Genomic DNA, 23,355 nt, shown 5'->3' on the forward strand with positions numbered 1-23,355 from the left:
CATATTGTCCTTTTTAATATTATTATCAATAAAATATTGAGGGTAGCTCTGTTGTTTAGCACTATTTTTAATAATACTATTTAATATGCCCCATATACCTTTAATATTGCTTTTGTAATAATATAATATTTTACTATAGTATTCTTTCCTACATACCCTTATAATATTGGTTAACTTGTTTTTATAGGTTTTATATTTCTTTTCAGTTTCTTTAGTCTTTTGTTTTATGAATTCTCTATATAGTGTATTTTTCTTTTTACAGGCATTTTGTAATTCCCTTCGTGAACCATGGTCGATCTTTGTATTTTTGTTTTCTGTAATATCGTTTTATTGGACAATTTTTATTATATAATGATGTGAATATTCTTAAAAAGGTTTCATATGCAGCATCAATATCACTTTCATGATATACCTTTTCCCAATGTTGTGCCAGTAAATCATTCTTAAATGTATTAATAGTTTCCTCTATCCTCACACGTCTGTATTTTAGTTTTTCCTCTGGCTGATTTCTCTGGTAGTTGCTGTTATAAACTGTAAACACTGGTAGGTGGTCACTGATGTCATTAATTTATAGTCCGCTTATTGTATTATTTTCAATATCATTAGTAAATATGTTATCGATTAAAGTGGCACAATGGTATGTGATTCTACTAGGTCTGGTAATTTTTGGATATAAGCTCATGCTGTACATTGTATTGATGAATTTGTCGGTCATTTTGTGCTTATTTGGATTGAGCAGATCAATATTGAAGTCACCGCAGATGAAAACAGCTTTTTGATTAGTTTTTGAAAACATTTCCCCTATCCAGTCCTTGAATGCTTCAATACTAGAGCTCGGTGCTCTGTATATATAGCTGATTATTACATTATTGTTTTTTTCTTCACATATTTCAATTGTTACATTGTATACATTCTAAAGTTATCAATGACAGTTGTCATTTTTTCTATTATTATATAATTCAAGCTGTTATCCACATACACAGCCACTCCTCCACCACTCTTGTTTTTTCTGTTTACACAATTAAATTCATATCCCTCCAGTTCAAAATCCATTCCTTTATCTGTATTGATCCACGTTTCTGATATCGCAATTATTTTAAACGTATTCCTTAATGTGTGGCTACGCGGTGGTTAGCACTCTCGCCTCACAGCTAGAGGGTCGCCGGTTCGCCTCCCGCGAACCCCTCTTCTGTGTGGCGTTTGCCGCATGTTCTCCCCGTATCAGCGTGGGTTCTCACTGGGTACTCTGGCTTCCTCCCACAGTCCAAAAACATGCACTTAGGTTTAATTGATGACTCTAAATTGCCCGTAGGTGTGAATGAGATGTGATTGTCTGTCTCTGCCTGGCGACCTGTCCAGGGTGTACCCTGCCTCTCGCCCATGCTGGGATCGGGAACCGAATGCGTTTTAATTGTGTGATTGTAATGTTCAGCTGTGTAGTAGCAGCAGTTCTCGTTGATGTTAGAGAAGAAGTTGTTGTCCGGGTCTATATCGTGCTCCAAGTCCAGTAAATTATGGTCAGTGTATTGAAATGTTCTTACTTCCAGTTTTTCATGATCAGCAATACTTTGAATTATATCCCTATTGTCTCTAGTTGTAGATGAATGAGTTCTTTCAGACTGTATCATGGTGGTGTGTTGTGTATGAGTCATCATACCTTAGTCCGGATTGTGATATATATTCGTGTTTGTCCATTTCCTCGATGTTCCTTTGGTTTGCTCTGGTGTCCCGTTTAGTTTAATGAATATTTTACAGCTTGTTGTCCATGTGTGTTGAATTTTTCCGTATTTTTTCATGAGGCGTGCTTTTCTGGCGATATCGGCGTTTCGTTTGGTCAGGTGCTCATTGATAAATACGTTTGATCCTTTCATTTTCCTTCCTTGTTTTAACAGTACGGTTTTGTGTTTTCTGTTGACAAATGTCATGATCACGGCTCGTTTGTCGCTGTCATCTCTCCGGGGCAGAGGGTGGCAAGCCTCAACGCTGTTCCAGTCCACTTCAATCCCTTTAGATTGTAGGAAGGCAGCCACCTGTTGCTCTACGGAGCTGACATCCTGCTCACCGGGCTCCCCCCCCCCCCCCGTTGTCAGCGGTCACCGCCGGGCGTATGACCAGGGTTTGATACGGAGTCCGGTCACAATCATGTCGTTGACCCTGGTGTACTGCTCCAGCTCCGCCACTCAGCTCTCCAGGTGCACCAGACGCCGGTCTTTCTCGGCGTTCTGGATCCGGAGAGCCTTCACTTCCTCCACAAGGTCCAGGATGGATTTCTGTTGCAGTTTCACAATTGAAATCTCCCCAGACAAGAAGTCCAAATACTTCTTAATGTCCTCTCCCTCTTCGGCTGTCAGAGCCTTCTTCGGACCCATGTTGCTAGGTAACGTGAGGTAGCGTCTGCTGTTACCCTAGCCGCCCGCTAGCTAGTTTGCCCACTAGCCGCCTAGCTCAGTTCTTTCCGTCCGTGTTCCGAAAATCAGCGTCGTTAAAACCAGTCAGTATTCAAGCCAAGGGTGTCCGCAGATAGTCCGATGTCCGTAATCCAAATTCAGTAGCCAATAAACACAGAAATAGTCCAAAACCGAGCACCAAAACACACAAACTCTCCAAACTTTTCTCCAACACAGGTAGACTTTTATGCCTGGATTCCACTGGATGCGTAACGACTCCGACAGGGGTCTGTCCGCAACGGCTGCGTATCTACGCAGTCCGTCAACACCCACCGGATCCATCCGTGTCGGAGCTGTTGCGGACAGCAGAGTCCCAAGGACGCACGAGATCTCGCGAATTCACGCCTAATCAATTGATATAACTGGAAGATAATCAACATCTCCTCGTTAATGACTGGAGACAAATCCAGCGACTCCGTCTTAACGAGCACTAACCTCGTTAGCGAACCCGAGGTATTTTATTTTGAAAATATACCGGTGTTTTATTTTGTGTCTGTGCAAGACTTCCTGTCCCGAACGATCTGCTCTGTGCTGAATTTATGCGTAGTGCTCCGTCGTCCGACAAAAATAGAAGCTCTGTGCAAGTGTTGCGAGGGCTGTCGGATGGCCCTGCGTTGTCGGACTCATTACGCAGCGGATCTGCAGTCGGTGGAATCTCACACATTGATTATAATGGGTGCGTGACGGATCTGCAGCCGTTACGCATCCAGTGGAATCCAGGCGTTAGAGATTTTGAGGTTAGATCATTAGACTTTTTTTCCCCATTTTTGGAGGGGCGTCTAACATCAGGGCTCAATGACGCAGTGGAACCTCCTTATCATAACTCCGCCCCCAACACTATATTAGTATCTTTCCCAACGGTGGTTAACGTTGAACTTGTAACATTTGCTGACGGCAAAATTAACCAATGTCATTTCGATTACAATGTCTGCAGTAATATCCTATCTACATGCTAATTTGAGGGCATTTTATTAACCTAAAATAAACTGTTATTGTCAGTGGGTGGTCGCAATTAAATTCTTTCACTCTTTGAAAACAAAATTTTTTACACGTGGCGATTTTTTTTCTGATTCAAATTAAATTACACGTTTTTCTGTGGTGTGCAAAATGCTCTACTTGGTCATATTTGAGGGTAGGAACAAACGAAAAAGGGGGCTTTTTTTTGCGATAACGATATACTTGACAATATTGAAAAATATATAGAAAAATATTTTTTAGTCTGTATAAATAAATAAAAATCGTACAACAAAATAAAAATCAATCATAAATCTAAATGTAGTGTAAATTGCTAATCTCAACAGTTGCCAAATACAAAAAAATTACTCTTGACTCTTGAGTATTAGCAAATAATAAAAAATAACCATCTAGGGAGAAAATTTTTACATTTTATAGTACAATCAATCTCGTCCATTTTGAGAGCTAAATGTAAGCAAACAACTCACATAACATCTTTCACAGTCAACAGGGCTTTCCACCAGGACATGGAGCAGCCAGACTGTGTGGACTAGAGAATTTTTTTTAATAAAAGCCCAAATTTGGTGCCTCTCACACATTCTAATGTCACTATTTCATCATATACACTGATCTTAATCATTGCCTATTTTAATTAATTATTGTAAAGGAGAATAAGGGTTCTTCTATGATTTATTTAAGGCATCTTATTTTGACAGTCTACTTGTAAATTCTGAGGTGGATTCTGTGCTTTTATTTTGAAAGCGGCATTGTTTAGCGACAGGAAGTAATAGTAGCTTTTCGTGATTAAAACCAAAAGAACTTTAATTGTTAGCTAATGTTAGCTCGCGGCTAACGAACGGCATAATGCAACAGTGTGTTTGGGCCGTTTGGACCTCTGACAAGACCGGACAGGTTGATAGGATTTAGATTGGCGCGCGCACATGCAGATACTATAGCGGGCCACCACAGTCAAGGTCAGGGATGGGCAACTGGAGGCCCAGGGGGCACATACGGCCCTCACCCTCACTTGAAGTGGCCCTCAGTACAACTACATGCATTTGAGCATGAAATCTTAAAAGTGCATTGTAAAAATGCACAAAATGACTTCTTACAATTAATGTTGGTCTGCTGTTCTTGCAAAAAAATCACAGTAAGTGGTTATTTTTTTATTTGCTTCAAACCTTTTGTATTCCTATTTATACTGTTATACATGCATTTGAGCATGAAATCAGTGGTGTAGTGGTCCCTGATAAAGTGGGTATACTCTCAATTTTCACCTTTATTTTTTTAAAGTAGTCCAGAAAAAAAGCCGTTTTAGAAAGAGTAACATGTGAGACCCTGTTTAGTTTACCCAAAAATCTGTCATTTCTACTTGCTCACTATTATAAAATGATCATGACTTGATTAGGAGCCATTTTGGTTACTACTGGTTACACAAGCAGCCTGGATGAATGTAAAATGTATTTATCATGAGGCAAACATGGTGTTTCAGTTATTTTTTGAACATTTATTTAAATAAAATACTTGTAATCAATGCATCCCTGTTCACATTTCATCTTAAATAAAACACACAAATCATTCTCTTCCACACATCAAAACCAATCAGATAAACTCAAAAGTGTCAAAAAATTGAAATACATTTTTTGGTTTTCAATAGCTGAACTTTTTTTTTTGTGTTCAATATCTTTATTGAGTTTTTCATATAACAAAAACAACAACAAAAAAATAAAATAAAGATGAATACAAATATAAAGCAATCGGCTGGAGAAACATGAATGGAAGGTTATGACATGTATTCAAAAAAAATAAAGCTGTACAGTTTCTGCTCCTTCGCTTATATACAGCATGTCATTATAAGTAGCCAAATATACATTACACAAACCAGCACAGACAGCCACAAAAACAAACAAACAGAGCTGTCTTAGACAAAAACAACAACCATAACAACAAGAACCACAGGGGGTAAGCCATATCATACATAAATTAAAAAAAGAGATCATATATGATACATAGAGATAAGTGGGGGGAGTCCCCCTAGAGACAGTGTCAACAGAAGCATCATATTATCTCAGTTATGGTCCAACAGGCCCTTCAACACAATGGCAGTTAGTCTCGTACCAAGTATTCCATGTGTAACATATCAAAAATAACTTTATGCCACCCAGCTATTGTGGGGGGTTTACAGTATATCCACTTCAGCAATATGTTCTTCCTTGCACAAAAAGTGAGAATAGAGAAGATCTTTTGGAATGTGCACTTTTAAGTTGTGTGTCTGCCAGTCCAAACAGTAGACACAACGGGTCTTTTTTGGGTTTAATGTCAAAAATGAGTTGTAGTCGGTTTTCTACATCTTGCCAGTATTTATCAATATATCTACAATTCCAGACACAATGAATAAAACTCCCCACCTCGACATTACACTTGCACGTACACAGTTCTGATTTACTGTTGTCCAGTTTGTGTCTAAACTTGGGGGTTATCTGTAAACGGTGAAGAAGTCTGAATTGGGTTTCTCTTGCCCTGTTACAGACCAAGATGTTGTTTGCGGATTCCCATATCCGTTCCCATACTGCCTCGTCAACATCCATATTTAGATCATTAGTCCAATCTCTGCTTGTGAAAGCAGGTTTGCCCTTGTCATATTTAGTATCTGATATCTGATATCCAATCTGATATATTTTTTGCCAGCAGTGACTATCTTTTCCAATGAAGAGAGTTGGTCACAGATCACTGCATTTTTTTGACTGTTTAAAAAACTCCTTATCTGAAGATACTTAAAAAACTCGTTTCGTGAAAGGTTATACTTTTTACACATTTGACTGAAGGACAGCATTATACTATTTTCATATACAGTCGAGGTCAAAATTATTAGCCCCCTGGCCATTAATAGTCAATAGTGTACCCTTTCTGAGCCACAACTGACAACAACCTCTTACAATAGTTCTTTACTAGGTTGGCACAGGTCTCCTGAGGGACTTTGGCCCATTCTTCCATTGCAAATTGTTCCAGCTGGTCCAAATTGCGTGGTTTCCGAGCATGGACATTCACTTTGAGAACCCGCCACAGATTTTCAATAGGATTGAGGTCTGGGCTCTGTGCAGGCCACTCCAGGACCTTGGTTTTGGTATCTTTAAGAAACTGTTGGACCAATTTTGAGGTGAGTTTTGGGTCATTGTCTTGTTGGAAGACCCAGCGACGACCTAAGGATAGACTACGAGCAGACTTCTGCATATTATCCCTCAAAATGTCAACATAATTTTCTTTTTTCATGATGCCATGCACCCGAACAAGGCTCCCTGTGCCTGAGGCACAGGGAGCAAAACAGCACCACAGCATGATGCTCCCACCACCATGTTTAACTGTGGGAACTGTGTTCTTAGGGTGGAGGGCCTCTCCCTTTCTTCGCCAAACATAAGCAACATCCATGTGCCCAAACAGTTCCAGTTTAGTCTCATCAGACCAAAGCACAGACTTCCAAAACTCTTCTTTACCTTTCAAATGTTCACGATGGAGAGCCCTCTTAACTGTGTTCCTTGACACATTAACTCCAGAAGAGGCCAGGTCTGCAACAATCGTCTTCACAGTTGTCCGGGGGTTCTTCCTGACATCTCTGACTAGTTTCCTCTCAAGAGATCTTGATATCTTTCTCTTACGTCCACGCCCAGGTTGGTTTGTCACAGAGTTTGTGTTCTTGTACTTTGCAATGATGCAACGTACGGTAGTTCTCGGGACAGTGAAGCGTTTTGAAATGGTAGTATAGCCTTGCCCCTTACCGTGGGCCTCCACTATTTTTTTTCTGAGGTCAAGGCTAAGTTCTTTTGTGTTAGGCATGGTGGCTGAAGCAATTCCCCCTCAATGATGTGTTCAAGTGCCATGCTCCTTGCACTCCTTTTATGCTGATTGAATGTTCAGGTGTTCTTAATTAGCCAATTGACTGCACAGGTGTTGTTTGAAAGCTGATTGGTTAATTAGGTGTGTTTTGAAAGCAGTAACTCACATTTTAATGACCATTTGGTCAAGGGGGCTAATATTTTTGACTACCCCATTTTTCACTATAGTTGATATGAATCAAGCCTAAAATATTATTTTATATTCCAAAATGTACCAAAAGCTACTAAAAGCACTGGTGAATGTTTGATAATATCAAGTTTTATCAATGCTGCAAATATTTGGGAAGTATTTGAGGAAAATGTTCCATCATTCCAGGGGGCTAATAATTTTGACCTCGACTGTAAGTGCCCAATAGTAAGGATGCCTTTACTTCTCCATAACTCAAAGCCCCTATCTGTTGAACCGGGACAGAAATCTATGTTACCACATACTGGTGAAAGGGAGGACAGTCGTCCCTCAAGGCCTTCCCATTTCCTTATATCCCTCCAGGCTTTAATGGTTGCATTTATAATGATGTTGTCACCAACAGACGTTTTAACCTTTTTTTGTTCGGATGCAAACAAGAGACTATACAAGGGATAACCAACCTGTGAGGACTCTAAGTCCAGCCATGTGCTTTCATTATCATTTTTGATCCAATCAGCAATATAGCGTAGCTGTGAGACCAGTTGGTACAGCCTAATGTCAGGGACTGATAGGCCGCCTTTTTCTTTAGGCTTCATAAGTCTGGCTAAGCTCATACGTGGTCTTTTTCTGTTCCATATAAAAGTGCTAAATCGACCGTTCAGTTCCTTGATCACTTTTTTAGGGAGCAAGTTTGGGAGCATCTGAAATACATACAGAAGTTTAGTTAAAATGTTCATCATAAGTAACGAGATCCTGCCTAACATGGATAGTGGTAGGGAAGTCCACCTTTCAAGGTCCTCATATATTCGTTTAAGTAAAGGTGTAAAATTGGCAGCATATAATTGGTGAAGGAATGGGGTAACCGCAATACCTAAATACGTAAAGTCCTGTGGTGTCCATCTGAATGGGCAAAATAAAGGGGGCGAGAGATTTGTGTGGTGGAGACCACCTAAAGGAAGTGCTTCTGATTTCGAAAAATTCATTTTGTAGCCTGAAAATTGACCGAAGCACTCAATCAGATCCAGCACTGCAGGTATTGAGACTTCTTGCTTGGTAAGAAAAAGGAGAACATTGTCAGCGTAATAAGATATTTTATGAGTTTTACCTCCAACTGAGATACCTGAGATAGAAGGGGCACGCCTGATCGCCTCTGCTAAGGGCTCAATAGCAATTGCGACTAGTAGCGGGGACAGGGGGCACCCCTGTCTAGTACCTCGGCCCAGTTGGAAATAAGGCAATCTCTCACCATTGGTTAATACAGCCGACAATGGGTTGTCATATAATAGTTTCACCCAGCTAAGAAATGCTTCACCTAGGCCTAGTGTCTCCAGAGTGGAAAAAAGATATGGCCACTCGACCCGATCGAAAGCCTTCTCTGCGTCCAGACTAACAACTATACAGTCAAGTTTCCTAGAGTGGGACAACTGGATAACATTGAGAAGCCTCCTCATATTACTACATGAATTCCTACCAGTGATAAATCCTGTTTGGTCATTATTGATAATACAAGGCAAGACTGTTTCCAGACGCAGAGCGAGGGTCTTGGACAACAACTTAAGATCTGTATTTAACAAACTTATGGGCCTATACGACGCACATTCGTCATCAGCCTTTCCCTTCTTCAGTATAAGGCTAATATTGGCCTCTGTTAATGACCTTGGGAGAGATCTATTTTCCAACGAATCATGAAACATGTTAAGCAGGGGTTGTATGAGTAAGGTTTTGAATTCTTCATAAAATTCGTAGCCAAACCTGTCCGGGCCTGGTGCTTTACCTTGTCGTGGCAGTTTTGACAACTGCACTAAGTTAATGGGTGAGCAGGCCAAACACAAAGCACTCAATACTCTTGTTCAGCAGGTTTTATTAGCACATTTGTATTCCATACATCGCACAATTACGAATGGCTATTTTACAATACAACAAAGTCCCGTACACCGCTCGACTTATGACTGTTGCACTTTTCAGCATTAGCTTTTCAGCAAGACTCAATGCGGCCCTATCTTCCTGCCCTAAACATCACATCAGGACAGAGCCCACTGGTCCACACGTTCCCCTCAGTCATGGTGTTAGAATTGTTAAGTTCACAGAGTCAGTTCCCACAATGCCTTGTGTCTTGAATACCAAGTAGGTTGACGCCTACTTCCCACCATGTAGGAACTGTCCCACCATGCAGGAAACACCAAATTTCCTTCACACTTCCCTCCTTTTGACTAACATAGTCAATTTCAAAAGTTAAAAATTTGGTTGCAGGCCAAGGGAGAACTATATCACTGATTGTTAACCTGGTTACAACATGACTGAGTGGAAACTGTGCGACAATGTTACATTTTCAAAAACATAGAATATAAAATTAAAAAAACAGTGTACATAAGAAAATCTCAAAAATGCATTAAAGAAAAAAAAAAACACTTCTTAGTAACACAATGAAATTTATCAACAAGGTATGGGAATACTGAATGTAATGTGTACAGCGCATCATGCCAATGTTTGTGAAGCATACTGACCATCCCTCCTTTAGACACATGGTCAATACCATGTGCTAACTTAGCACAGTAAAATATTTACATTCAGGCCATATCAAACCCCTCATTTTATGAACACTTGTACTGTTTCCAGCTTTCTCGCTCTTGTGGCCTTGCTTATTGCTGGTTTTCATTGAATTCTGAAAAAGGAGACTGGTCTGTCTGGTGTTCATGTCTCCTCCGTGGGTCAAAATTCATGAGGCTGTTGTGACCCCTGGACCCTCCCTCTTGGGTTCCTGACAGTTACTCCAGTAGGAGGGCTGTTTGACCATCCTGCAGTGTGCGAGCTGGCCTGCCATTGTCCATGGTGCTGTTCATTTGGGCAGTCGACTGCCCAGTGGTCAGGTGTCTCACAAGTGTGGCAGCCACCAACAGGATCGCGACAGTCTCTTGACCAGTGGCCTTGTTGTCCACAGACAAAACATGTGTCCATTGTGTGTCCTCTACTGCTTGAAGTCTGACCTCGACCTCGAAAAACTCTTCTTTTATAGTTGTTTGCTGTTCTCTCATGGAAATTATTCTTTGAATAGGCCTGTAGCTGAGCCATCTGTAAGCGTTCCTGGAGTTTTTGTTTTTTATTTCGTTCATTCTCCTGGTCCTCACGTGCCAATTTCTCAGCATGTCTGGCATATATCATCATGTCCTGTAAGGTGTTTGTGGCCAGAGCAATGCACAGTGTTTTCACTCTGGTTTTTACATCAGGTCTTAGTCCTTGCACAATTGCATTTTTTAACTGTTGCCAGTATGGAGAGTCGTTCTGGTTATCCGGTTCCTCTTGGCCACTATGATCTCTGAAGATTTCAGTCATCCTCATGGAAAAATCATTGACACTCTCATCTGGTTGCTGTCGTGTACTGTGGATTATTCCCCAATCCATTTTCTTTTGGAAATCGGTAGAGATGCGATCTGTCAGCTCAGTGATGGCAATCCTGTAGGGGTGACCAACAGTCCAGTTGTATTCCACTTTGTTACCTCTCCAGTCACCCCTGATCATTCCCCATTTCAGGTGCAGTTTCCCTCGAATTATGGTTTCTAATTCTTGGGTATTGGGCCGGTATTGTTCAACCAGTTGGAGCAGGGCTTTTGAAAACTTTTGCCCCCCCTCTCTGGCTGGATCAGGGAGGTCTGCAATAATTCCATGCCGTTCTTCCGGACTCCATGGTCTGAACACATATGCCGGTTGGCCTTCATGGTTCAGCACCTGTATCATGGGTGCTTGTACTGTAATTCCCATGTCGTCGTTAGGCTGCTCGCATGAAGTGTATCCATCAAGGGGTGTGTTTTGTGCCTGTGGCAGCAGTGGTTCACAGCAAAGAGTAGGTGTGGGGGGAGTTGCAAATAAATCCTTTTGTGTGTGGCTGCGGGTGCTGTGGGCTGGTACATTCGGTGGAGGTGTGTTGAGGTCACGCAGTAGGACAGATTTTGGTGAGGTTGCATCCTTCTGGTCAGCCTGGCTGTTGTATGGTGGCGGGCATTCTGGGTCAGGGGTTGCACCTGTATGACTGCTCGGGGGACGGTCTAGGTCTGTCTCCAGGCTCATCGTCACTGGAACAGCTGTAACAGCTTGGACAACATTAGATGTCCTCTCTTTCTTTTTCTGTTCATCCCTCATCTCTGCTTCATTTTCCCACAACTCAAAAGCCTCCCAGTCAATTCTAGCCCTTTTATGTTTCCTTTCATATTTTTGTAGTCGGAATTTTAGAATTGCCAACTGATTGGTACTGAAACTACCTTCAGTTGGAAATCCTAAATATTCCCACAGGTTAAGCTGTTTACAAGACCGCTCACCATTTTTTTCAATCATGATTTGTACTGGTCTTGTGAGTGGAAGTGATGAGGTTGTCTTTTTTGCCAATGCACAACCCATGTTTATAAAGTATTAAGTTAAAACTCACTAAAAAAGGATAAATGTTAACTTAAAGGAAAGGAAATAACAAAGGATCACTAATAAAAGGAATGGTGAGAACACAGGATCAATGGCAACAGCTTTCACACCTAAGATTGAGAACAATTGTGAACTGTTGACACCTCCCTTCCAGTCTGCTTCACCTCGTTCTATTGTATAAGGTAACAATGATTGAGTCAGTTTTTCCAATTGTGGCTAACTTTAACTTAATCATGAGTATTTAACTTAATCATGAGTTCCACTCCAGCCCTCTACCATGAATTATGAAAAAATAAATAGATAAACTATGAAAGCCAAATAAAGAACAAAAGGAACACAACTATACGCCCTGGGGTTTTTTCCCATGCACTAAGTCAGTACAATATTTTATGAGTCATTTGAGGCGAAACAACAGCTTCTTCTATGCATAATTCCCAACTATACATATATCGAATTGCTTTAGTTGAATAGAGTATTGGCTCACCCTTCGGTCCGATCACGCATTGAGTAGTTCCAGGTCATCCAGCAGGCGCTCATGCGTCTCGCCCCCTTCGGCGTCCAAAAGCTTTTCCCCGGGGGGGGGTAAATGAGTTTCAGGGTCAGTTCCTCACCTGCAGTTTTATCCTGGTCCAACTCAAGTGGTGATCCCGGACGAGCCCCCAAACTGTCGTGGCAGTTTTGACAACTGCACTAAGTTAATGGGTGAGCAGGCCAAACACAAAGCACTCAATACTCTTGTTCAGCAGGTTTTATTAGCACATTTGTATTCCATACATCGCACAATTACAAATGGCTATTTTACAATACAACAAAGTCCCGTACACCGCTCGACTTATGACTGTTGCACTTTTCAGCATTAGCTTTTCAGCAAGACTCAATGCGGCCCTATCTTCCTGCCCTAAACATCACATCAGGACAGAGCCCACTGGTCCACACGTTCCCCTCAGTCATGGTGTTAGAATTGTTAAGTTCACAGAGTCAGTTCCCACAATGCCTTGTGTCTTGAATACTAAGTAGGTTGACGCCTACTTCCCACCATGTAGGAACTGTCCCACCATGCAGGAAACACCAAATTTCCTTCACAACCTGCTTGCAGAGAGTTGAGAGCAACCCTAACCTCCTGCTCTGTTATTGGTCCATTCAGTGATTCTCTCTGCAATTCTGTGAACTCAGGTCGGGACAGATTAGACAAGAATAATTCAGAGAACTTCTGATCTGGTACTGGCTGAGCGCTCTTATATAATTGATTATAATATTCCTTGAATACTTTGTTAATATTTTCCAAATCTGTCATTGTATCCCAGCATTGCTGAGATACAATGAGAGTCAGATTTCTTATTAACCAGCCTAGCAAGATATTTATTTGGTTTATTTCCAAATTCATAAAGCCTCTGTCTTGCCAGTCTGATACTCTGTTCTGCTTTATGGGTGGGCAAGGTATTTAAAGAGGCTTTGATAGCCAACATTGTTTCAGAATCAGTGTCTGAGGGATTTTTAGTGTATGTTCTTTCAGCCTCTGACAACTTCATTTCTAATTCCCTCTGGCTCTGAAGCGCTTTACGTCTTTTAGTTTTCACGTAAGATATTATTAAACCTCTAGAGTACGCTTTGATTGTTTCCCAGAGGGTAGAGGGAGAGACATCAGGCGTGTTATTAATTTTATAGAATATCTTAAGTTCAGATGTAAAATAAGAAATGAAGTTTGGGTCGCTAAGCAATGAAGAGTTAAATTTCCACATCTTGGTGGAAGGGCTGCTTCCTTCGAGGAGAAGCTGGAGGAATATAGGGCTATGATCTGAGATTGTAATATTTCCAATAGAGCAAGAGGTTACTAGACTCAGATTTGATTTAGGAATAAAGAAGTAATCTATTCTTGAGCTACTTTTATGGACATTTGAGTAAAAGGTAAAATCCTTCTCTCCTGGGTGCGTGGTCCTCCAAACATCTAAATAGCCCACCTCCTCACATGATTCAAGGACCGCTTCTCTAAAGAGGATTTATCCATTTGAGGGTCCAAGAGGCAGTTAAAGTCTCCTCCTATTATTGCCTGTTCACATTCTACCTCGGCAAACTCTGTAACAGCCTTTGTCATTAGCTCTGTTGGGTGGTTAGGGGGATAGTATATATTCATTAGAGAGATACTCTTACCAAATAATGTACCTTTAACAATAATGTACCGTCCTCCAACATCTTGAATACATTTTTCAGCCTTAAATGGTAATGATTTATAAATTAAGATACATACCCCTCGACTATTTGAGGCAAAGGACGAAAAAAAAACCTGTCCCACCCATTCACGCTTTAATTTGACATGTTCTGCGTCTTTAAGGTGAGTTTCCTGTAAAAAAGCGATTTTAACCCCTTCCTTTTTCAGAGATATTAGAATTTTCTTCCTTTTAACTGGGTGGTGTACTCCTCGTACATTCCAAGAACAGAATTTTATATCATCCCCCATCACATATAGTTATTAATATGTCTATTAGCTTACTATGAGTTATGTGGATACTGCCTCTCTTATTAATTACTTTAGCCATTATCCCAAGTGGGGTAAAAGCTATTTCGTAAATAATACTCTTTAGCATTCAATACAGATTCAGAACAGTATGAGACCCTGGACAAACCCCTGTAAAAACTATATACAACTACCTTTACTGGGTCCTGGGAGAAAAAAAAAAAAAGAAGTTGAAAAAAAAATTACTACTCTGAGGTAGATGGACCCTAAATCCTTCGAAAGACGCAAACATATCAGCTCGGTGGCGGCACACCCTTATACACAAAAAAATAACAACATAAATAGATTTTATCGATAATCATAACTGATAAAGACCGGCTCTATGTATTTTTTTCACTTAAAGAAAATAGCAAAGAGAATAATGTGTAAATATTATTATAGTAACCTTAGAAAATATTGTCAAGTGAGATAGGACAACAAGCTCCTTCCTGCTCAAGTTAGATGAAATAACAATAACATAACATACCATCTTTCCTAGAGAGCTAAGGAAAATATTCACATTATTAGGGCAACAGGCAAACAGTCCCACTCACGTGAGTTGAATCTGGCTCTGTGATAACAGTCATCAAACTGGATGCATTTATGACAGTTTTAGAGAGTCAATGTAGGCAGAGACTTCGCCCGGAGTGTGGAATGTTTTGGTGGAGTCGTTCACCGTGACTCTGAGTTAAGCCGGATACAGCATGGCATAGCGAGCCCCGGGGATGTTCTGCAGCTCCCTTTTAACAGCCATAAATTCCCGTCTCCGTTTCAGCGTCTCTACTGCAAAGTCTTGGAAGAAAAATATTTTACCTCCCTCGAAGAGAACCTCCTTTTTACGCCGTGCAGCCTCCATGACTATCTGGCGGTCGGAGAAGTTGTGGAATCTGACAATCATAGCACGGGGCAGCTTCGATGCGGCAGGGCCGGGTGTACGGTGCGCCCGCTCCAGTTTTATCTGATCTGCTTTAGTCTCGATATCCAGGGTCCGGGGGATCCACTGTTCCATAAACTTGACTGCATCGTTGCCCTCTACCTTCTCACATAATCCCAGGATCCTCAGATTCTTTCGGCGACCTCGGTTTTCCTGGTCCTGAAGGCGCTCTGTTAGCTCCTTAACTGACTTCGTTAAGCTAGCGACCTGCTTCTCTGTTTCGACCGCAGTATTTTCCACCGCTAATATCCTCCCCTCGGCCTCGTCGAACCGGTTGCCAATCTCGTTAAGTTGCTGCGATATGTTATCGTTGATACTGTGCAGCATCCGGTCCAGTTTCTCATCAATCACGCTGGTGATATTAGCTGTCATTACCTCCATGACTTTTACAATTGCTGGGTCGACTCCAGGTATATCGCCTACGTTGTCGCCATCTTGGCAGGGTAACGACTTCTCCACGGCGGTCTTCTTGGCCTGTTTCGGAGGCAACAGGTTGAATTTGCCGGTCGAATTGCCCCAAAAGTGCTCCAGAGACATTACACGGAGTCAATACTCCGTATTAGCTTTGTTAGGTTGTTAGAAATAAATGATTAATATCGAAAATGAACAGGTGTGCCGGAGCTCCTGCAAAACGTGGCTACTCTGCCTGCATCACCGGAAGTCCCCCAGCTGAACACTATTTTAACATACTTCGATAGATAAATATATACATATCATTACAAATATTGAATGTCATCATTTTTTTGGTTAATGCTTTGTTTTGAACATGTTCATTTAAATCATTCAACAAAATATTTAGTTAACAATGAACAAAAAATATATGCATTTACAACACATCAACAGTGATGAACTATCTCAACCCAGCACTGGGTTTCTGACCTTTGCTCATACTACAGTATATTCCAGACAGATTTGCTTTCTTTTTTTTTTTTTTTTAAGATATTTTTTGGCCATTTTTCGAGGCTTTATTTGATAGTGTGAGAGAGAGTGAAAGGGGGAGACAGAGGGGAAGACATGCGGGAAAGGGCTCCGAGTCGGACTCGAACTCGGGCCGCCCGCTCGCGAGGTCAAAGCCTCTATGGCACGCGCTCCACCAGGTGTGCCACCGGGGCGCCCCCAGATTTGCTTTCTGCAGGAGTTTTCACACTGCACTGTCTAGAACGCATAGAAGAGGCAGAACGATGGCTCTTCAACCAGGTCCTTGTATATTTTCTAGGATCAAACTTGGAAGTTGGTGGGCCGTTGATGTTAATCATCATCAAGTTTGATATGTTTGAGATCAGAAGGACAGCCCTCTTGTCTGAGCTTATATTGTTCATAAGGCTAAAGTTCCTCTCACACTCTGCTGTACTGACAGGGAATGTTTTCATACAGTTCATGAGTGGTTTTAGGTCCTTGGGCTCACGACTGGGCTCTTCCAGTAGGTCCCGCATCCCATTCAGTGCTTGGTCTGTGCACAAGTTAAATCGCTTGCACAGTCGCTTAACTTGTTCTTCACCATGGCGGATGCTGGGCTTTGATGGCCACTTACTCTGATCAAGGATGCTGAGGTCCATGATGGTCTCATCTTCAAAAGACAAGCGTTTCTCCAGATTATTCACAAGGCTTTGTAAGAACTGGCCGAGATTGATGGACTTCAGCTTTGCATTTGTTTTCAGGGCTATAGACTGATACTCCCCAGTCTGTTTTGCTTCTAAAGCCTCACTATATTTCTCACCTGGACCCTCTTTGAATGACTGGATCACTCTGATTGAGCGTTTCAGCAGATGCTCTGCTCTGAGGAGAGTAATAGAACGAGACTGAAGCTCCTGTGACAGGAGACTTAGTTCATGGAGAGTGTCGCACATGAGCCCAAGGTCACAAATTAATTCTGGACTTTGAACACGGTCTAACAAACCTCTGTACATCTGCCTTTCTTTGGTGGACCTCATCTCATCACAGCAAGCATTTTTAAAGTGTCTGTGCAGGGCCGTTCGTGTGACTCGTGACCACACCCGAGGTAGAAGAAACAGTCTCTGGGAGTGTGACACTTGCAGGGTGGGAAGTCTCTCCTGCACTCACAGCTGATGCAGGCGGGGTGTCTTGCACTGATCGTGAAGACAGATCAGCCTGAAGACGGCGGCGGTTCCGCCGCAACACCGCTCCTTGCGGTGTGTTAATGAGGTAAGACCTAGGAGTAACACTCTCCTCAGAAATGCTTCCATGTATGAGCAAACCATCAGCCTCTGATAGTTCATTTTTCACCTTCATGTATGCTCTGACGTTCTGTGGAAAGTCTCCACTGTATTCTGGCCATCCTGTTCTCACATGTTTAATGACTGTCTGCAGTTCACAGTCAGCGGCAGTGGCCATTTTGATGTTCTCCATTCTGCTTGGAGATGCTGGGATGCCCTGCATCACTGTGGCCACATAGCACTCCACTTCACTATGTGTATCAGTTGCTTCTTCTGTGTAGCTTTGTGGGCTTCGGGATAAAGCGTCAGCTATGAGTAGGGTTTTTCCAGGCACGTATTCAGCCACTGGTTTATACCTCATGAGCCGCATTAAAAGACGTTGACATCTCAAAGGGACGTTGTCGAGACTCCGGTTGTTGATAAGTGGCACTAACGGCTTGTGATCCCTCTCAAGTCTGAACTCATCCAGGCCACATAGATACTTATCGAATTTTTCACAGGCCCACACACCAGCCAGGCACTCCTTCTCTATCTGGGCATAGCGTGTTTCAGCCTCAGATAACCGCCTGGAGCAGTAAGCTATCGGTTTCCATTCTTCTCTGTGAAGTTGGAGCAGTACAGCTCCCAGTCCGTAACTGCTGGCATCGGCAGACACAGCTGTGGGCCTTGTGACGTCATAAAAGGCGAGAACTGGTGCCTTTGTCAGCATCCTTTTAATGTCCTCAAAAGCTGATTGCTGTGAGTGGCCCCAGGTCCAGAGGTTCTTGCTCTTTAGGAGCTCATACAGTGGTTGGCCTACTGTTGCAAGAGCTGGGACAAACCTTCCAAGGTAGTTTACCATGCCAAGGACTCTCTTTAGCTCCTGCACATTTTCAGGTGGTGGCATTTGGCGAATGGCTTCAACTTTGTCAGGGTCGGGCCTGACCCCCGATTGGTCAATAAGGTGACCCAGGAAGCGTAGTTGCCTCTGTCTGAAGGAGCATTTCTCTCTGTTGAGTTTCAGGCCTGCTGACTCGACCCGCTGCAGCACCTTCTCGAGTCGTGCATCATGTTGCTCCATGGAGGTCCCATACACTAGGATGTCATCCATGAAGACTTCTATGCCTTCCAGTCCTTCTAGAGTCTCCAGCATCTTTCGCTGGAAGATCTCTGGTGCACTTGTTATGCCGAAGGGCAGTCTTTTAAAACAGTATCTCCCGAACGGCGTAATAAATGTTGTCAGCTTGCAGCTGTCTGGATGTAGTGGAATTTGCCAGAATCCACTGGCGGCATCCAGGGAGGAAAACACTGTTGCACCGCTCAGCTTAGCGGTTATTTCATCAGGGATTGGCAGGATGTACTGTTCCCTTTTTACTGACTTGTTCAGCTTTGTCAGGTCAACACAGATCCTGGTTTTGGCTGTGTTCTTTTTCTGAACTGGGACCATGGGTGCACACCATTCTGTAGGTTGTGTCACCCGCTCGATGACCCCGTTATTCTCCATCCTTTTTAGTTCCTCTTTCACTTTTTGTAGCATGGGAAAAGGTACACGGCGTGCAGTGTGCACAGCAAATGGCACTGCATCATCTCTTAGCTCAATTCTGACAGGTTCAGTTTTTAGTGTGCCATGCTCGCCATAGGCTTGTAGATGACAGGTGCTGGTTTTTACTTCATCGACTCTCCTCACCAGATTCATCCTTACTGCTAGGGACCGGCTGAGTAGATTGTTGACTCTGTGTCCACGGACTACGTAGGCTGTGAATGGGTAATCTTCCCTTTTGTGTCTGATTGTCGCATCAAAACGGCCCAGACACAACAGTTCTCCCCCAGGGCTGTCCAGGGGGATGTCAGGTGGTGCTAGTGTCCTCTCAGGAGTGAGTGTGTGAAATGTGTCCTCACTTATGACAGTGACATCAGCTCCTGTGTCAATTTTGAATTCCACTGGGATGGAATCCACCTGTAGCTGCACAGTCCACTGTTCACTTGTCTCCTTAGCATCACACACTGAGCCTAGAAAGTAAGAGGTCTGCTCGGCCCTCTCAGTCTCTGTCACCTCATTCACTGACCTGCTGCTGCGACATACTCTAGCCCAGTGTCCCACTTTATGGCAGTTATGGCATGTAGCTTTTTCTGCAAAGCACTTTTCATCTCTGTTATGCTGTGTTTTCCCACATTTTCCACATTTCTTATCATTTACTTTCCATTTTCTGTCTTTTGACTTGCCTGGTTGTCGCTGTTGTGGTTTCCAGTTAATGTTTTTCCGTTTAAACTGCACCTCTTGTACTGACCCGACAGTGTCTCCCTGCAGGCTCACTTGTGTTGCGACCTCCTCTGATTGTCTGACGGTCTGTGTTGTCTGCGCCAGCGTTAGGTCCGCCATTAGTTGTAGCTTGCGGGAGAGTTCTCTGTCTAATATCCCAACAACAATGCGGTCGCGGATATTCTCCTCTCTGGTCGCACCAAACTCACAGTGCTCTGATAGGTCGTACAGGGCTCGGATAAAATACTCCGCTCTTTCCCCTGGTCGCTGGACTCGCTGGTGAAAACATGCCCGTTCGTGGATAATATTCCTCCGCAGAAAGAAGTACTCGTCAAACTTCCCGACCACAACGGCAAAGTCATTACGGTGGTCCTCTTCAGTGAATGTGAAGGACTTGTATATGTTTTCTGCCTCGTTGCCCATCGCGTAAATTAGACAGCTCACCTGCACTTCTCCATCATCTTTGTTCAGTTTGGTGGCGAGTCTGTATCTCTCAAAGCGCTGTTTCCAGTCCGACCACTCTGCCGGTTTTTCAAAGGGAAAGTTCGCTGGTGGATTAACAGTCCTACTGTATATGTGGCCCTGTGGTAGTGTCCATGAAAAATTGTGGCCCCCTCCTGCATTTAAGTTGCCCATCCCTGGTCTAGGTCATTAATGGGAAATCCTTACACCACTACGTCAAGAAGTAGGAATGTTGCCAATATCATGATATGCATTTTTTTTACCCATAAAAAAATATACCAGTATAATCGTGAACGATACCATATGGCACACCCTTAATTTGTATGTAAACTTTTACTTTTTTTTCTTAAAAAAGGTGGACACACACCCAGACCTGGCGATTGAGGTCTGGGATGAGGACATTTGGGAAGACGATCGTCTGGGACGATGTGTGCAGAGACTGAGGGAGGGGAGTCACAGATTCACCTGCGATGCAGAAGGAGGTGCCATTGAGGTCTTCTACAGTCTGACATGCGACCGTCACCTGACTGGAGACAGATGTAACCAGTACAAACCAACTCCATAGTGGGAAATGCATTTTTCGCTTCATGCAAATATATCAGATCTGTTGATTACTTTCTGTAAAGGCAATTAACCAGACAGTCACACAGTATAAGCAAAATGACACACAGTTTCTTGTGAGGCTCAACCTATTTTTTGGACTATAAATTAGAGGCATAGCTATTCACTTATGTAGTTGTTTGAATTATAAATGTATAATTAGCATCAGATATGTTTCTCATATTATATTCAGTTGTAGTTAAGTGTGAAGGGACTTTTCTGTTTGATTCTGTTTAATCTTACTCTTAATTCTAAATTCTGTTTTTTTAAAGTTTGATGATGGGGGGTCACATCTGGATAATAGTTTCACACGATATGTGAAGTTTGAGAATGCGTCTGTAAAAGATTGTGTTGTTGTATGTGCATGTCTTCATTTTTCTGTTTGTTTTCCTGTAAACTTTTCCATTTCTACTGTATGCGTGCCGAAGCAGTTCCTTGGCCCTGCTTTGGAAAAATGGATTCAGTAAAAATAAATACTTTTCTAGTCATTGCAGACTTCTGCAGTTTAAAGAAAGCACTGTTTATTCTGAGTTCTCTACATTTAGTATTGATTTAAATTTGTTGTCCTTTACAGATATCCAGTAACATTATTGGTTTTCTTAATCCACTTTGTGTTAAAAAGTGCATGTTTCCTCCCGCTTAGGATATGCAAAGATGGCACAGTTGAAAACTTCCAGGTTTTAACAATCACCTCTGCAGCTTTTTAAAGCATCAACGTTCAGATGAACTGTTACACTGTTGTGTCATTGGTTAGAGTTTTTCTTTCATCAATAAAATGTTTTTCATGTAAATCTCTTGTTTTGGGGCTTTATTCAAGATGTCCAGTTATGGTTCAATAAAAGGTTCTGTTAAATCACAAGTCCCCAAACAGTCCAAAGCATCACCCTGTCACTCAGGAGATGGCCACTCCACCCAAGACAATAAAGCCCAGCCCTCCGGGCCTTTGATTCCCTCTGATTTCCCTCCAAACACCAGATCATTTATATTCTCTTTTGTATTTCATTGTACAGCAAAAATCATCCATCCATCCATCCATCCATCCATCCATCCATCCATCCAATCATCCATGTATCAATCTGTTGACCATACAGTGAAACCACCCTGACTAAATAAATTGTTGGAACGGCATCATTGGTCCTGTGTTTAAATGTCTACCACATCAGATTTTCATCAATTTGAAAATTGATCAGATGTTCACTGAACCAACGTCACCGCAGCAAACAGCATTTTTCAGGTTCCCAAAAGGAAAGATGTGTCGATATCCGGAACGTCACTTTTTTCGTCAGCTAGCCTTTCCTGGCTGTACTAACAGCATTAAAATTATGTTGTTACAGCAAGGGGCTTATTCAGCTGCTTTGCCAAAGTTTATATACACGGTGTGCATTCAAGACCTTAGTACATCAAATATGCCAAAATTAGAAATCCCAACTTTTGGTCACCCAACTTTTTGTCTACTGGATCAATGTCCAGAAAGCCCTGAAGGTGAACTTCTATGTGCAATCTAACAAGGTGTAGCGGGTCCCGGCAAGGTCTCCGCTGACAGATATATAGATAATCCTCTGATAGGAGTGTTCTGGAAATAAAACACAGAAATCAGCGAAGCAGGACAACTGTTGTTCATACTCGCGCGCCCTTAACAAACGCTGCTGTTTTAACTGATTTTTAACTGCACATTAGCATTAGCTTAAACATTTTGAACATTGTATCACACCAACAACGGATTTTCACACATACAGCCCATAGACTGTATAAAATAGATACAGCCATAACCCACAAATGCCCAGGAGCCGAAAGAAACAAAGTAACAGTTGGCTCCATGCAGTGTTGGCAATATTTTCTCAACGACAATGTACCGTGACATTTTAATATTTATTTGTTTAATATTGGTTTTTCAACATTTGTAGTCATATAAAAAAGTGAGTAACTTTCTCCATTCATCTCATAGACTGTAAAGAAATAATGATTCATCTGCATTATAAGCCCAGCTCCCGCGAGCCATTGAAGGAGCCCCAGTGACGCTCCTGGTCAGTGCTGCCACCCAGTGTCCAATTTACGCTACAGCATGTCATTGTGTGCCGCCCACTGTGAATGAATAAATCCAACTGGTTGCAGGGACTCTTCATTAAATATGATGATATAACAATATTGACCAAACTGTATCTAATATGGATCAGTCACATCACAGCCAGCACACAGTCTGCTGGATAAGGTAAGTATTGCCAGTGATCCTTATCTGGTGCATCCCCAAACACAAGTTTATGAGGTTATAATGTCTCAGTGTTGTTTTTTTCAGCTTGTCATTCTGCTTCCACTTGTTAAAAAAACATGAATGCAGCCTTAAAGAGTTCTCTGTCTCTTTCTCTCCAGGCAAAGTTTACTACTTCAACCACATTACCAATGCGAGCCAGTGGGAGACGGCCGTGGAGAGCCAGATAAGGTTATTATGTGTTTTTTTATTCATTGTATCTATAATTTGAATAACAAAAAGCATTTATTCTAAAGAAATTTTCAAAAAAGAGTTACAGAGAGCTTGACAACAGGACATAAAAAGAAGACTTGTCTAGTTTGGTAATGTGATGATTCAAATTGATAAAGCTTTTGGACTTTCTGCCAAAAAAACAACTTTGAAG

General features: G+C 42.1%; 1 pseudogene; it reads left to right on the top strand.

Annotated features, from left to right (window-relative positions):
- The window catches only part of LOC131979769 (perforin-1-like), a 30,033-nt pseudogene extending 8,538 nt beyond the window's left edge, over positions 1-21,495 (top strand).
- Positions 21,496-23,355: the final 1,860 nt, after the last annotated feature.

This window comes from Centropristis striata, chromosome 1, assembly GCF_030273125.1.
Source record: "Centropristis striata isolate RG_2023a ecotype Rhode Island chromosome 1, C.striata_1.0, whole genome shotgun sequence".
NCBI lineage: Eukaryota > Metazoa > Chordata > Actinopteri > Perciformes > Serranidae > Centropristis > Centropristis striata.